The 12,052-nt window shown below is 42.0% G+C and overlaps 1 long non-coding RNA gene and 1 pseudogene across 9 annotated transcripts; one reads left to right on the top strand and one right to left on the bottom strand.

The window, feature by feature from the left end:
• The window catches only part of LOC135343063 (uncharacterized), a 48,416-nt pseudogene that overhangs the window by 34,737 nt on the left and 1,627 nt on the right, over positions 1-12,052 (bottom strand).
• On the top strand, positions 361-3,623 carry LOC135333034 (uncharacterized). 9 transcript variants are annotated; one of them, XR_010393735.1, is made up of 7 exons: positions 361-965; positions 1,180-1,458; positions 1,634-1,785; positions 1,927-2,066; positions 2,316-2,764; positions 3,282-3,317; positions 3,466-3,623. It is a non-coding gene; the product is annotated as an uncharacterized LOC135333034 (long non-coding RNA). The 9 variants fall into 9 exon arrangements; XR_010393740.1 differs by lacking the exon at positions 3,466-3,623 and having other exon boundaries at positions 362-965; positions 2,316-2,563; positions 2,650-2,764; positions 3,282-3,451; XR_010393736.1 differs by lacking the exon at positions 3,282-3,317 and having other exon boundaries at positions 362-965.

Below are 12,052 nucleotides of genomic sequence, written 5' to 3'. Positions count from 1 at the left end.
CTTCATACAGTCTAATACTAATTGTGCTTGGTATAATTATAGCACATAGCTGTAGAGTTTAAACTCCTAAGAAGCTTTGCTTCACCTTTTTTGTGTGCAGGTACTGTATGTACTAGGTGTGGCTTATATACAAATGTGATCTCGTGTGTGACTGTGAACGAAGAAACACTTGCAGTGGCCCAGCTCTACCAAGCTTCCTAAGCTGTATGTTGACTGTAGTGATATTTAGAGTATTATTTAGGGCCTATGATACACTTTGATAAAATAATACAGCCTGAATGGCAGATAGCCTCGGTGCGCATGCGCAAGCGAGGTATACGGTAGTGTGTCTGTGTGTGTGTGTGTGCGTGCGTGCGTGCGTGCGTGCGTGCGTGCGTGTAGACTGCTACAGCTGCTCAAGGATGAATCAAGTGCAAGTAAGAGTTTCTATAGGCTTCTAGTCATGGATTTAAATTCGTGGATTTGCCAAATAATGCTTCGTTCTCGAGTTATGCCTAGTTTTGCTTACTTGGAATGCCATTGCAGCCTTTTCAGAAGAACACGTAGCCAAACTTGTTTACCGAGTGTTGCTACTCTACTTAGTAGTTAGCTCTGCACTATAGAACGCTAGCTATTGGTAGCTGCAAGAGTGAGAAGAGAGCTGCAAGGCTCTGCTACTTGAATGCAGCTTTAGACTTGAACTTTTGGGCATCAATCGTTTTTAACAACAATCATGGTCGATCATTACCAACTCAGCAAAATTAAATTGTTTATCATGTGCTATTAGTAGCTATTAGTAGCTTTATGTTATGTAGCTTTGGTATCTCCACCGAGGCATCAGCACCTGCGGTGCTTTCATTGTATCTAGAATTTGTAGTACTAAGAACCCTTCATCATCTTTCTTTGTGTGTACAGAGTATTGCTGGATCACAGATGCGTGTGATTCTCAGGTGGTGGAGCAGTCAACCAAACGTACGTGTCACAAGGTGAGTGATAGGCTGTGTATTATTAATCTACCGAGCGATGCAGTACGTATATATGTACGCGTAGCTTTGTTGCTTTAAATAATTATAATGATTAGTGTGTATCATTAGCGTACATCATGTGACTATAATGAAGCCGTACTAATAAATAATAATTATCATAAACAGTAAATAAGATAATAATTATAATATTTACAAGTTCTTATGCCACAAATAGAAACAGTCTGATGTTGGGTTTCCACCATGGCAAAGCCAGACACCACACTCGTTACATCTGTCAGTCCTCTTGTTGGAGTCCTTCCAGCAGAACGCACACCATCCCCGTTTACATCTCTTTGCAGGTGGTTGCAGGCACATTTTGAGAGGAAAGTGTTGGAGCTGAAGAGGGCGCTGGACTCTACTTGAGCGGCCTGGGAGTCTCCTTGAATAGTACGTGCCAATCAGCTCCTTGGCCAGTTGGAGGCGGAAGTCTTTTACGTTTTGATTCGGCTTGGAGGTATAATTAGTGTGTAAAATAATTATGATAGAAACATCAAATAGGAAATAAAATATATACTTGTAGAGCTTCCGACTTCTTGTTCGACAGGAATAATATCCGCGTATTTGGTCCCCTCTGTTCACACCTTCCATGTGCTTGTTGTAGAATATTATGCTATCAGGGCAACTCACAGGCATTCTTAAACCGTCTCTCTGACGCCTGAGAACGGATCTCGTTGCTACTGGTTGCGACGTCGTTGAGAGGACCGTGAGCACCTTGCTGTTGTGCCATGCACATGCCACCAGTGGTCCCTTCTGGAATATCTTGGATTCTCCTCTGTCAAAGGTGAGATAAATAATGTTAGTTAGCACAGTCACACACACCACATACCACACACACACACACACACACACCACACACACACCACACACACACACACATACACACACTCGCAAAAGCATACACATACACACACACGCACAATAGTACCTCTTCTTCAAACCATGTTTCTTCAGCCCTGGTGGTAAACTACACCACACCCATCCTTCTCCATATCTTTAAGAAGTTTGGGGCTCATAAAAAAGTTGTCAAAGAAAACGTGGTGATTTTTCTTCTTCAGCCCGTCGGTAAGTGTTTTGACAACATACTCACCAAGTCCAACCTGTCTCTTCTTTTGCTTCCCCGTGTATATGTCAAATTTGTGGAAATAGCCGTTAGCACTATCTGCATGCCAATACCCATACCTTGATCCCCCGTTTGATCGGTTTCATAGGCATATATTGCTTTAGGGAAGACTGCCCCTGAAACTTAATCATTGCTTCGTCCACTGCTACATTCTGTGTAGGGTTGTACAAAGCTTCCAACCTCTCACCCAGGTGCTCAATGAGGGGGCGGATCTTCCCTAACCGATCGTACGAGGGATCACCTTGTGGAACAAGATGGTCGTTGTCCACAAAGTGCAGGTACCGGGAGATATCACGGAATCTCTGCCTTGAGATTACATCGGTGATGGGTGCATAGTGCATGGTAGTGATTGTCTCGGCTCCAATAGTCATTGATTGATGGCAGGTGATTGAGTCCCATGAGGATGGAGAATCCAAAGAAGGCCCGGAGCTCTTCAACTGTGAGTTGAGTCCACGTTCGGTATGCCTCCTCTCCCATTACATGTCTAGCGTAGTTGTTGCTCTCACACACAATGTGTCCCTGCAGACCATTGTTAAAAAATAGCAGAAACACTTCTTCTGGCCTCTCTGAGATGTCCACTGTTGGTCCTACTGCTGACTCAAATGACTTGATAGTCAGGGTGTGCAATTCACTCCTCCAGGTAGGTTGCTCATTGCCTAAATAAATATGAGGGTAATAATAATTAGCTGTACATTAGTTTTGTGTGGTAGTCTAACTGATTGTAATTGTACTTCATAACATTGCACAAACCGTGTGACGAGTCGCTTGAACCACTTGTGTAGTCACTTGTGTCGTCTAGGAAGGGATTTATCAATAGCTGGTACAAATTGTTAACCTTATAATTATTAATAAATTATTGTTAAAAATAATTAACAATAATAGGGAAATTCCCAGGGAATTTCCCCTCACGCAGACAGTAAATTTCAAATGAGCGTTCGGTGAGTTTCTTCAACGTCCGCGCTTGACCTGTTTAAAGCTTCGTAGAGACCCAAATTTTTACAGGTAGGTAGAGGAAGGGTTGAAGTTAGCACCTGTGAAAAAAAATTTTTTGCCCATGTTTTTTGTTTCTACTAAATTGGCCTATAGCTTAATTTAATTATTGCCGCGTTAAGGTCCCTTTTCATTGGCACTGTCACAATTTAATTTACCTTGTGCAGGATTTCTGTCTGTTGACGGGGGCTCCATTTCTACATGTACGTTGTAATAAATTATATCGGTATTCAGTTTAGTTTTAGACCCCACCTTCATCCCAATCAGAAAATTCTTCGTCACTGCCCTGCATGACTGGCTCATCCCTGTCCGCTGTTACCTCTTCCATATCCTCTTCCCACTCCTCTGCAGGTTCCTCATCATTCAAGATGTCTTGTAGAACCTCCTCCGTGGTCCAGTGTGGCCTCTTGGCCATGCCTGCAGCTCTATATTATTATTAAAAAATGTTTGTTCATGTTATAAATATTTTGTGTTTGTTGGGTGGTATAAAAACAACAGTAGTATTCAAGCGTCTGTATCATTATACCTTGACGGTGGATAGAATTAGAAGGCGTCCTAGCTTCAGTCCAGCAGCAGCCCCACCCAGATTCTTTAGCAGCCAAGGGAAGCAGGACTGCTGCAGCTGACACCTATTGGTAGAGATGTCAGACTGAAAGTAGTGAGTGGGAGTATTTTCGTACAGTAAATTCAATGGTAAGAAACAGGACCAGAAAGTGAGTGAACAAGAAGGGCTGAGTCTAGCAAACAACAGCTGTTCCCAGGGGTAAAAATAGTGTAGAATTAAATTTTTAGAACAGTTTTTTATGATTTTAGCATTTGGTGTTTGTTTTGTGTGTGATTTTTTCTCAAAGGTGATCATCATTTTGGCAACCAAATATTGTGCAAGGAAACTAAACCTTCTGTGGATGATTTGATTGGTTGTTGTGGTTGCGAAATTTTGTTGCACAGTCAGGTTTGGTGATGATGTGTGATTTGATTATAATGATTTGTCTGGTCAGGAGTGCATTCATTCCTGGTCTGGTATTATGATGATAATAATGATCTGAATTAATTGGTGGTCTTCACTGTTGAATTGATTTATTGTTGTGGGAATTTCTCATCTCTTCCGGTTCCCTGGACAGCACAAACAGCTATGGGTGTAATTTTGTTGTCTGGTGTTATAATTATGTATTGTGTGTGTATTGATAATACTAGGCTGATGGTTGTCAGCTGTGGTGGTGATTGGCTGGTATTGTATTGTGTGGAGTGGATGGTTTTGTTTAAACTGCTGCTCTCAATGTAACCATGCATTTGCTTGTTCTCTTGCAGCCACAATGCACACACACACAGCTCCTCCTACTAGCTACTGTACTATAGCTAGTGTTCCATTCTCTCACTGCTTTTGTCTCCTCTCTCCTCCAGGTACAGACAAGCCATGCTGCTCTGGGACCCAGGGAGGATTACTAACCTCATCACTGTATAATGTATTGGTACTGAAGGGGGAGGGGCTCAGATCTCAACGCCCACTACTATCATTTATAGTGTCTCTTGATTGTTTTGTGTGCAGCTATGGAGACAATAAAGATATAAGTATGGCTGGCTTCTATGGTGTGTAGGTAGATGTCTCTTCACAGCAAAAGATAAGTAGTTCCATTGTGTACAGTATCTCTCATGCTCTCTGTGTAGGTTGATTGTGTGGAGGAGCCACTGTAACAGCATACACACAGATGAGTAGCTAGCTATGTCGTGTGGCATGTCTCTCATGCTCTCTGTGTAGGTTGAGGGTTGTGGAGGAGCCACATACACACAGATAAGTAGCTAGCTATGTTGTGTGACAAGTCTCTCATGCTCTCTGTGTAGGTTGATGGTTGTGTATATATGGATGGACAATTAAGGTGATGGTTTGATGGTCTGGCACTACCTAACACTGAGTGGCTGCTGTACTCGATATATAATTAATATGAAACAACGTAACATAATTTAAAGTTTTGTAAGAACAAGAACAATAGTATAATTATAGTTATGAATAATTATGATCTTAGAGAATCGAATTTGACAAAACATTTATTTATCACAGTACTATAATTATTGACAAATCCTTGTTTCCTTCTATCGAGAGGTAGGTACATGACTTCAGTCAATTACCATCTCCATCTCCATGGCAACTATAAGCACGTTTAGCCACCGACAACCTGGAAGAAGGAAATAATTACAATATCTCGATCTAATTAAAGGAACTTGCCCTAACATCTCTGTACAGCGCGCGTCCCTCATGATACATGCTGGGGGCTGGTGTTCAGTCCTGCACACACACACAGTATATATACATCATTTATTGCACACGTCAATGATCATAATGTCCCACAAATTGTCACCCAAATTAATGCATGTATGTAATTATAGAGAAGTGAACACTAACTAACCCAAAACACCGTCACACATGCAAGGGGGGAGTACAGTGCATAAAAAATACTAACTATTCCAACTATCGTATAGCGGGTCATTTTCGTGGTGCATTCAGCCCTCTCGCGAGAGCCTAAGACGTTCGCTAGCGCATTCAGCCCAACTTGCGAGAGCCTAAGACTTTTGCTGGTGCATTCAGCCAACTCGCGAGAGCCTAAGACTTTCGCTGGCGCATTTAGCGCACTCGCATAAAAAATACAACACAAGGGGGGAGTACAACGCATAAAAAACATCCAACTATCATATATATAGCGGGTAATTTTCGTGGGGTTATTTTCGTGGCGCATTCAGCCAACTCGCGGGAGCCTAAGACTTTTGCTGGCGCATTCAGTCCACTCACGGGAGCCTAACCCTAACCCACCCGTACCATTTAAAAGGTCTGTTTCTAAGCATTCAGAAAACCATAACATTTTTGACTTTTGATCCACAGAATTTAAGTTATGACAGCCGAAAGATTCACGAATTAAACGGAAGGTGGGTCTTTCAACAGCCATAACAGTTGATCCATGTCAAAAATTTTATAATATTCCGAAAGCTTAGAAAAATACATTTCAAATGATGTGTTTCAATCCAATATTTCATCCGGGCCCTGAATTTGTTATTTTTAGACCTCGGACCATGGGGACTAAATTGGCAAATATCAAATAAATATGGTATCATTTGAAAGGTCTGTTTCTAAGCATTCAGAAAACCTAAGCTTTCGCTGGCGCATTCAGTGCACTTGCATAAAAAACACAAAACAAGGAGGTACAATGCAGCTGTTGTGAATTATTGAACCTCCACTCATGGGAACGTAAAACTATTGCTAGTGACTAAACACAGTCACACATGCAAGGGGGGAGTACAGCGCAAAAAGCACACAAACTACAAAACACAGTCACACATGCAAGGGGGGAGTACAGCGCAAAAAGCACAAACTACAAAACACAGTCACACATGCAAGGGGGGAGTACAGCGCAAAAAGCACAAACTACAAAACACAGTCACACATGCAAGGGGGGAGTACAGCGCAAAAAGCACAAACTACAAAACACGTAAAACTATTGCTAGTGAATTGAACCCACTCACGGGAACGTAAAACTATTGCTAGTGAATTGAACCCACTCATGGGAACGCAAAACTATTGCTAGTGACCACTCACGGGAACTTAAAACTATTGCTAGTGAATTGAACCCACTCACGGGAACGCAAAACTATTGCTAGTGAATTGAACCCACTGACGGGAACGCAAAATTATTGCTAGTAAATTGAACCCACTCACGGGAACGTAAAACTATTGCTAGTGAATTTAACCCACTCACGGAAACTTGAAACTATTGCTAGTGAATTGAATCCACCCACGGGAACGTAAAACTATTGCTAGTGAATTGAACCCACTCAAGGGAATGCAAAACTATTGCTAGCGAATTGAACCCACTCACGGGAACGCAAAACTATTGCTAGTGAATTGAACCCACTCACGGGAACGCAAAACTATTGCTAGTGAATTGAACCCACCCACGGGAACGCAAATCTATTGCTAGTGAATTGAACCCACCCACGGGAACGCAAAACTATTGCTAGTGAATTGAACCCACTCACGGGAACGCAAAACTATTGCTAGTGAATTGAACCCACTCACGGGAACGCAAAACTATTGCTAGTGAATTGAACCCACCCACGGGAACGCAAATCTATTGCTAGTGAATTGAACCCACCCACGGGAACGCAAAACTATTGCTAGTGAATTGAACCCACTCACGGGAACGCAAAACTATTGCTAGTGAATTGAACCCACTCACGGGAACGCAAAACTATTGCTAGTGAATTGAACCCACTCACGGGAACTTAAAACTATTGCTAGTGAATTGAACCGACTCACGGGAACGTAAAACTATTGCTAGTGAATTGAACCCACTCAAGGGAATGCAAAACTATTGCTAGTGAATTGAACCCACTCACGAGAACGCAAAACTATTGCTAGTGAATTGAACCCACCCACGGGAACGCAAAACTATTGCTAGTGACCACTCACGGGAACTTAAAACTATTGCTAGTGAATTGAACCCACCCACGGGAACGCAAAACTATTGCTAGTGAATTGAACCCACTCACGGGAACGTAAAACTATTGCTGGTGAATTGAACCCACCCACGGGAACGCAAAACTATTGCTGGTGAATTGAACCCACTCACGGGAACGCAAAACTATTGCTAGTGAATTGAACCCACTCACGAGAACGCAAAACTATTGCTAGTGAATTCAACCCACTCACGGGAACGCAAAACTATTGCTAGTGAATTGAACCCACTCACGGGAACGCAAAACTATTGCTAGTGAATTGAACCCACCCACGGGAACGCAAAACTATTGCTAGTGAATTGAACCCACCCACGGGAACGCAAAACTATTGCTAGTGAATTGAACTCACTCACGGGAACGCAAAACTATTGCTAGTGAATTGAACCCACTCACGGGAACGTAAAACTATTGCTAGTGAATTGAACCCACTCACGGGAACGCAAAACTATTGCTAGTGAATTGAACCCACTCACGGGAACACAAAACTATTGCTAGTGAATTGAACCTACTCACGGGAACGTAAAACTATTGCTAGTGAATTGAACCCACTCACGAGAACGCAAAACTATTGCTAGTGAATTGAACCCACCCACGGGAACGCAAAACTATTGCTAGTGACCACTCACGGGAACTTAAAACTATTGCTAGTGAATTGAACCCACCCACGGGAACGCAAAACTATTGCTAGTGAATTGAACCCACCCACGGGAACGCAAAACTATTGCTGGTGAATTGAACCCACTCACGGGAACGCAAAACTATTGCTAGTGAATTGAACCCACTCACAGGAACGCAAAACTATTGCTAGTGAATTGAACCCACCCACGAAAACGCAAAACTATTGCTAGTGAATTGAACCCACTCACGGGAACGCAAAACTATTGCTAGTGAATTGAACCCACTCACGGGAACGCAAAACTATTGCTAGTGAATTGAACCCACTCACGGGAACGCAAAACTATTGCTAGTGAATTGAACCCACTCACGGGAACGCAAAACTATTGCTAGTGAATTGAACCTACTCACGGGAATGTAAAACTATTGCTAGTGAATTGAACCCACTCACGAGAACGCAAAACTATTGCTAGTGAATTGAACCCACCCACGGGAACGCAAAACTATTGCTAGTGACCACTCACGGGAACTTAAAACTATTGCTAGTGAATTGAACCCACCCACGGGAACGCAAAACTATTGCTAGTGACCACTCACGAGAACTTAAAACTATTGCTAGTGAATTGAACCCACTCACGGGAACGTAAAACTATTGCTGGTGAATTGAACCCACCCACGGAAACGCAAAACTATTGCTGGTGAATTGAACCCACCCACGGGAACGCAAAACTATTGCTGGTGAATTGAACCCACTCACGGGAACGTAAAACTATTGCTAGTGAAGTGAACCCATGCACTCACGGCAACTTAAAACTATTGCTAGTGAATTGAACCCACTCAAGGGAAAGTAAAACTATTGCTAGTGAATTGAACCCACTCACGGGAACGTAAAACTATTGCTAGTGAAGTGAACCCATGCACTCACGGCAACTTAAAACTATTGCTAGTGAATTGAACCCACTCACAGGAAAGTAAAACTATTGCTAGTGAATTGAACCCACTCACGGGAACGTAAAACTATTGCTAGTGAATTGAACCCACTCACAAGAACGCAAAACTATTGCTAGTGAATTGAACCCACTCACAGGAAAGTAAAACTATTGCTAGTGAATTGAACCCACTCACGGGAACGTAAAACTATTGCTAGTGAATTGAACCCACTCACGGGAAAGTAAAACTATTGCTAGTGAATTGAACCCACTCACGGGAACGTAAAACTATTGCTAGTGAATTGAACCCACTCACGGGAACGCAAAACTATTGCTAGTGAATTGAACCCACTCACGGGAACGGAAAACTATTGCTAGTGACTAAACACCGTCACACATGCAAGGGGGGAGTACAGCGCAAAAAGCACACAAACTATACCAAACACCGTCACACATGCAAGGGGGGAGTACAGCGCAAAAAGCACAAACTACCAAACACCGTCACACATGCAAGGGGGGAGTACAGCGCAAATAGCACAAACTACAAAACACAGTCACACATGCAAGGGGGGAGTACAGTGCAAAAAAGATTCACGAATTAAACGGAAGGGGTGGGGGTCTTTCAACAGCCATAACAGTTGATCTAATGTCAAAAATTTTATAATATTCCGAAAGCTTAGGTAAATAACTTTCAAATGACGTGTTTCAATCCAATATTTCATCCGGGCCCTTAATTTGTTATTTTTAGACCTCGGACCATGGGGACTAAATTGGCAAAGAATGTTATCTTTCAAATAAATATGAACTTTGATGGTACCATTTGAAAGGTCTGTTTCTAAGCATTCAGAAAACCCAAGCTTTCGCTGGTGCATTCAGCGCACTCGCATAAAAAACACAAAACAAGGAGGTACAATGCAGCTGTTGTGAATTATTGAACCCACTCATGGGAACGTAAAACTATTGCTAGTGAATTGAACCCACTCATGGGAACGCAAAACTATTGCTAGTGAATTGAACCCACTCATGGGAACGTAAAACTATTGCTAGTGAATTGAACCCACTCATGGGAACGTAAAACTATTGCTAGTGAATTGAACCCACTCATGGGAACGTAAAACTATTGCTAGTGAATTGAACCCACTCATGGGAACGCAAAACTATTGCTAGTGAATTGAACCCACTCATGGGATCTTAAAACTATTGCTAGTGAATTGAACCCACTCATGGGAACGTAAAAATATTGCTAGTGAATTGAACCCACTCACGGGAACGTAAAACTATTGCTAGTGAATTGAACCCACTCACGGGAACGTAAAACTATTGCTAGTGAATTGAACCCACTCACGGGAACGCAAAACTATTGCTAGTGACTAAACACCGTCACACATGCAAGGGGGGAGTACAGCGCATAAAAAAGCACAAACTACAAAACACAGTCACACATGCAAGGGGGAGTACAACGTAAAAAGCACAAACTACAAAACACAGTCACACATGCAAGGGGGGAGTACAGCGTAAAAAGCACAAACTACAAAACACAGTCACACATGCAAGGGGGAGTACAGCGCAAAAAGCACAAACTACAAAACGTTTGGTAAGGGAAAGAGTCACACTCTGCACGTGGCAGTACTCACTGTTTCTTAGGTCGATTGTATTTTCTCTGACGTCCAATGCGTGGATCATCATCAGCATCCAACAGAGTGAACAACTGACCCTCACGAATCTAACAAGTGAGAGAACAATCAGACCACTCACTCACTAGTAGATAATTCCACCATAACAATTATTATCTTAAACATTTTTATTTCAACTTGAGCTGCAATAATTGAGTAAGTTATAAATGATGCCCACTTTACAGTGCAAGTACGATCAATTGCTATATACCTTTTCCAGGAGGTGCGTGAACGATTCCCAAATCCAGATGGAGTTCCATACACAGACTTCCAGTCTTCTACTTCCTTTATTGTTTAATTATGTAAAATGCAAATATAAAATGCTGATTGGCTAGTCAAAATTTGCACGGATACATACTTACTTTATATGTCTTCATAAAGACCTTCGTCAAGTACATGTACACCATCGTTTAATAGGTCCTCGTTTTCATCTACTGGCTCATCTGATTGCTCAGGTTGCACGTCCTCTACAAACTCACTGCACATATATACATGTAGCAAAATTATAAAATTATATGTAAAATAAATTATGTAGATTGCACATAAAATATATTACGCAGTACCTGAGGTCAACTTTTCTCTGCTGCTCGTAATTCTCCCATATTCTCCGGCAAAGTTGAACGATTTTTCCTTCAGCACTCTTACGGGAGTCCTACGATCCGGTCTTCTCATGTCCTGAACCAGTCGTTCACTTGTACACCCTCTACGTACATTCTCGTTCTGAAGTAAACAAATGAATGAATGTACAGTCACACATACATTATTAGCCAGCATAACGTACCCAGTCCATAATAGCAAGGTTCATTCTCATGTTGAATGTAGCTTCCCCAAAGTGTACACGTTTCGAGATGTATGTGAGCAGCTGGTGATTGAAAGACTCCACCCAGAATGTGTCTCGACACTGTAAACAACATCATATGAATTTTAATATAATTAGAAAAAAACCTCACTCGACAATATGATTCGGCATTCTTGTAAATAAGGGTGTCTTTTAGTGCTGACGTGAATGACTCGATTGCAAGAGGATCCTCAAGTTTTATCTTCGTGGGCTTGTACCCTGGACGCTTACAGGGTGACGCTTCGTCACAATCTGAGTGCTCGTTCTGAGAACACGATTATAAATGTTATTGGTGTACAGAGTACGGACAACTTGTTATCATACACACTCACCTGATAATGTTTAACGATATTCAGAATGTTCTTTCTTAGATTGTCTGC

This window comes from Halichondria panicea, chromosome 1 (assembly GCF_963675165.1).
Source record: "Halichondria panicea chromosome 1, odHalPani1.1, whole genome shotgun sequence".
NCBI classification, from domain to species: Eukaryota; Metazoa; Porifera; class Demospongiae; order Suberitida; family Halichondriidae; genus Halichondria; species Halichondria panicea.
The sequence above is the reverse complement of the archived record's forward strand: the minus strand, read 5'-3'. Positions and strand labels throughout refer to the sequence as shown.